Source organism: Boleophthalmus pectinirostris, unplaced genomic scaffold (assembly GCF_026225935.1).
Source record: "Boleophthalmus pectinirostris isolate CB_2022bp ecotype Guang Dong unplaced genomic scaffold, ASM2622593v1 HiC_scaffold_21, whole genome shotgun sequence".
Taxonomy (NCBI): domain Eukaryota; kingdom Metazoa; phylum Chordata; class Actinopteri; order Gobiiformes; family Gobiidae; genus Boleophthalmus; species Boleophthalmus pectinirostris.
This window is the reverse complement of record NW_026571175.1, coordinates 15,038,698-15,044,592: the sequence shown is the minus strand read 5'-3', so window position 1 is coordinate 15,044,592 and position 5,895 is coordinate 15,038,698.

Sequence of the window (5,895 nt, the reverse complement as noted above, 5' to 3'; positions counted from 1 at the left end):
ATGGACAGTATCCCGTTTACCCGCAGCACGGAACAGCCATCGCGCCGCTGGGTTGGAGGACTTGTTGTTATTGTACCGGACTGCAGCGCTGCCAGAAAAAAAATTTAAAAAAAATCAGAGAAGATAGTGGTGAGACGCAAACCCGGAGCTTGGATGAAGAGATGAGAGAGGGTATTTGCTTCTTTACTCTGTACGCGGAAAGTCAGAGGAGCGTGGAGCCAGTGCGCAAGTGCTGCAGATGCAACGTGCCACAGCAACTGCCTGGCTGTCCGTGTCTGCCCTGCGCACACGCGGTACACACAAACACCTGCAGATTCACACGAGACAACCCGAGAGTGAGTGAGACCGAAATACAAGTGACAGAATGCAGCCTAGTAATTGGACAGCCCTTATTGCAATAGACGACTAGGTTATAATACACTGCCTCATTCAATGTTTGAATTAGGGAATGAAAGGCCTATATTTTCCCATTCTTTGTCATGTTTATTGAGCTAGCCTTATGCCTCAGGTTAAAACTTAAATCATGTCTAGTACCTACCCTGAAAGTTATTTTGCCGTTCATTTTAAGAAGAATGGATTATGTTGACATTAGGCAATTGGATTCTTATATATTAGTAACATTTGTGTGAGAGAGGGTATAACTTATGCCCTAGTAGTCTATAGTAATAATAATAAGAGCTACCTGCCATAACAGGAATTCTAGCCTAATTAAAACCCTTTCAGTTATTAATCAGCATTGAAATTTAGTGAGAGAAGAGTGAAATTTAGTGAGAGAGTAATTCATTTGTCTGAGCAAGTATTTCGCTTCATATATAATAATGAAGAGGATTGAGTAGTGGAGGTGGATGAGAATTTTCAAGTGATGTCTTCCGCATTTGAGCAACGTGCTACAAATTAGTGGCTGTGGTTGGATCGTCTCAAGTTTGGACGGAGGTTTTCACGCTTTGTGGTTCAATTCCAGACCCTTCAGGTTATGAATAGAATCTAAAAGGGACTGGGTGGTCAGACAAATCTTTCATATGGCATAGTTAGACCTTGCATAGTAGTTCCTGTGTCATTCGGAGATTTATGGTGCACAAATAGGTCATATTTTATTGTATGTTTATTACAAGACTCCTTGAGAATCCTTGACCTATACATCGCACTGAATGAAAGTGCTGATGGATTTTTTCAGCTGTGAAGAGTTGTGTTGACACATATACCACATTTCAAATGTGCGTATCATCTCAAGGACTCGAGGAATGACATCTTTTGTTTATCATCGGGTAGGGTAATAATTATATTCTTATATTGATAGTTAATGGACAAAAATAGTGGGTTGTGAATAAAGTTTTTTTTTTTTACTATAATATTTGTAATTATATTTTATGTATTATTAATTGTATCTTTATTATATGATAAAGCAGTCGTCTGTCAAAGTTTGTACAAGTTTGTACAATGGAATAATGATACTTGACAATTTATGCACTGCACTTGTATGCATGTTCTTTTATATCATTCACAATCTTTAAATTCATGGTGCACTTTGTCATTTTGTACTTCTTGTACAACAAACACAACCCTAATTTGAATTTAAATGTTATTCATGAATCATAATAGGCTCTGCGGTCTCCCACACATTCCATTATAAACATATAGTGCTCCCCAGGGCTGTTGTCCATATGCAGGATGCCCACACAGGTACAAGACCAGACCACAGATTAGATCGATCAATACAACATTAGAATTCTCAACGGCAAAGAGTTTGATTTTAATGAGTGCATGGATAGGATGCCCACTCTCCTTTTATCTCCCCATTCACTTGGAAGTGCCTTTGACTCAAGGTTAGTGCCACTGTTTGGATGACAACAGTGGTTGATTTATTTCTAGATCCTGGTTCAAATGTGCAAATTCTCCTCTTATGACTTGACTTTCACTGGAGTTAGTGTTTTCATACACTGGGGTCGTCAAAAGTATTGAGAATCAGATACTAATTGATAGCAGTTTTAGTATCTATTAATATCAGATTTTTTTTTTGTTCTAAATAGGAAGTTTGCATGTGGGTGCTTCCGGCTCGTACTGACTCCCACTGACTTACATTGGAATATTGTGGCCCCTCTCTCTGTAACTGTTGTAGTGAGCCTTGTCATTTTAGTCTAAAAATGTTCGTATTAACCTGCTCTACATGATCCTGGTGTTTTTTCCGCTAGTTTGTCTGTTAAAGAATCCTGTTCATCATGTAGATACCAACTGAACACTTTACAAAGATGTGAGTCTGGTCACCGACGAATCTTTCAGATGCATGTGACTGACAGGTTTATTGCAGGTTTCTGCAGGATCAGTGTGCAAAGTGCTAAACTTTGTTAATATGAAGTGAGCTAAATTTGATATTGTTTCACATGTGTCACTGAAAAAAATGAATATGAACACAGTTGCAGGTAAGATGAAAACATGGATAAGAGACAAAGTTAGAGAGAAGTTTCCTCCGTATACTTACAGAAGAATTAACATTAAAGGTGCATTGTGTAACTTTGGTGGACTGTCCATCATTTGCTTTGCTCCATGGAAATGTTATTGCTTTGTCTAGAATGTTTCATAGTATGGGATTAAACTTTTATATCATCATGCAGACCAAACCAGGCCAAGTTATGGGTCACACCTGTGGAGAGGCAACCCTGCTCACAGTCAGAATGCTTGCTATTCTAGGTATTTTTGAGCTTTAAAACTACCTGTAACTGAATAAATGTAAGTTAGAGCTGTTTAATGTCATACTGTGGAATATTCCAGACAGAGCAATGACATACCCATAGAAACAAGCAGATGATGGACCCTGCACTCGGAAAGTTACACAATACCCCTTTAAATAAACTGTATTAATAAGAATTGAAAATGACATGATAAGACTGAAAAAACTGTATTATCCAAATGATTATTGAGTACCAATCCTTTTTTTAGTATTGAAATCAAGTTTGAAATATTAATATTGTGACAACACTAGACCAAATCCATCTTCCATTGGACTCGTTATGTATTATTGTGCAGAGCTTATACCTTTATAGTCTCTGAGGTGGAGGGAGGAAATGGCATGCAGATGTGGATGGAGGGATGCAGTGAATGAGAAAAAGGAGAGGTGACAGAGGAGCTGATGGATGCCTGACCTCTGCATCTCATATTAGACCTCACATTAAACAAGTTTATGGGAGCATGTAGTACAGGAGCAGGCACCACACAGAAAGAATACTGGGGCTAGTGGAAATGGACTGTAGGATTTACTGTGTTCCAGTGTTCCTTGTAGAGTAGAAGAAAGTTACACTCAAATGTGCACTGTGTAACTTTTCGGGTGGAGAGTCGGTCACTTGCTTGCACAGAATGTTAATAAACTTAGAAATCACAATGGAGACAGGTTAATGGTCAGATATTTGTAGAAGGAAGCTATACATGGTAAGAATTCATGTTTTTTTAAGGTTGGAAGGTTGGAACATTCCAGGCAAAGAACTAATATCCCCATAAAGACAAGCAAGTAGCGGACCCTCCACTATAGAGGTTACATAATGCACCTTTAAAGACACTGTTCCTGATTTTTACTGTCCTAAAAAACTACACAAAACAGAACTGGTTCATATTAAACAGTTTGCACAAGTTATTCTTCATGTACCTTTGTAAAATCCAAGAATCCTAATTATTCACTGTGATGTGTTTATAAGTTCTTTTCAAAACTTTTAGAAACCAGAACGGCAAAGATAACAATAACTAGTGTGCAACTGCATACAGACAATAAGACCTGCTTACTGGTTCAAGAATAATCTTGCTTAAATAAATGTAAAGATCAGTGGCATTGAAACATGGATCAAAATGCAGAGGACAATCTATGACATTCATAATTAAAAGAAAAAAACATTGCCTTAATCATGAACAATTTAAAGGTGCATTTTGTAATGTTTTGGTTGGGGGTCCATCACTTGCTGTTTCTATGGAGATGTCAATGCTCTGTCTGGAATGTTCCACAGCTCTACCCTACATTTATTCAATTACAGGTGGTTGTATAGCTCAAAAATACCAAAAAACAAGCATTCTGACTGTGAGCAGGATTGCCTCTCCACAGATCTGTCACTTGGTCTGGCCTTCACGAAGATAAAAAGGTTTAATACCATACTGTGAAACATTCCAGACAAAACAATAACATCTCCATGGAGAAAAACAAATGACGGATCTTCCACCAGAAAAGTTACACAATGCACCTTTAAAACAAATATTTTAAATGTGAAAAAAGTTCTCAAAATATTTCATATAACAGGAAGCTGAAAGTCATGATAATGATGACAAAATAAATCAATAATCATCATAATTTCCAGTCAATGTACTTGCAATCAGACATTTTCATATGTGTAAAACTGCTCCTTATGTGATCCAATTCTGAGGCAAAGGTAACGTGTTTAATATGGTATTGGCTTACACAATTTTAATAATTTTAAAGATGCGCTATGTAACTTTTGTGGTGGAGGATGCTGCCTGTCCACAGTATGGCATTAAACTGACCCCTCTTATAATAAGACTGCATGTTTTTTTCAAGTTAGTTCTAAGAAACAAAAACTGTGAATAAAGATAGAAGAGTTATGCTATACTTTGGAACAGTACAGGTAAAAAAATATCTCCATGGGGTACAAAGGTAGTGAACCCCTCCCCAGAAAAAAGTGCACCTTTAAGTTTAAAGTCTTCGTTTTATGCCTTTGTATCAAAATAAATGGTTGTATAAAGGCATGCACAGAGATTTGAGCTCCTGCAGTTTTTATTTTTCAGTTACAGAATGTCTGATGTTGCCCTTCAGACATTCTTCAAACACCAGGAGCGCTCATTTCTGTGTGGACCTTCTTTTTATATTTCTGCATTCTCACATTTCTGGATCCACCTTGTTATGAGTCTGCATATTTTTCACTACTTCATCTTTTTGTCTTATCGTCTCATCTTTTACATATTCACAACAAGTCTTACACATTATTAGGGTTTGTTTCAAAATACAGTAATATAATATATACAATATAGCTTTTCCAAATGGGGTTAGGTTTCAACAGCTAATCAGATATAGACGCTAATTTGTAATTTCACCCGTTTTCTTGACTGATAAGAAATTGACTCTTGTGAGCTTTAAGCCATGTTATAATGTATGGTGTTACTTCCTAAAAAAAAAAAAAACATACCTGAAGTTGTGTTTTTGTTTCATTCTCAGATGTTTGATTAACCCTGCATTATTAATCTGTCTGTCTGTCTGTCTACGTCTCCATAGCTCAAAATGATTTCTTTCACCTTGTGATGTCATGAAGCGATATTTTTCAATGAACAGCTACCTTTTACCTTTAGTTCAGTAGAGATGGGCAATTCCAGAGTGGAAATTATCCAAATGATTCTAGTGACAGTGCATGGAACCTAAATATGCAGGATTTGTGTGTTAAACATGTGTGAATGAAAATTGTGAACATTCTGAATTTATGATTTTTTCGTTTTACTCTTTCAGGGCCTGTAGATTGAAATACATGTTTAGGCCAAAAGTGGGGAGGCTTGGATGTGGGAATGTCTTATATATGTTGGAATGGACATGGTATTCTATATTATTAGCACTTAGTATTGTATTAACAGTACAAGACCACACTTATGAGCACCCATGGGTGAGTACATGCTGATTTTATTGAATTCTTACCCCTTTTTTATAGCACAGTGGCAGGGCACAGAATAAGCTTGCTGTATGAAATAAAGACGTTATATATTTATATTCAGTGTGGCCATGCTTACAATACATTTTTGCTAAGGGCACAGTCTCAAAGTCACTGCTGTACACATCTCCGCACATGTGAAGCCATCCAAAAAACTGCTGACTCCATTTGCTCCTTTCATACACACAGACCTTTCACACTGAGTTAGAGT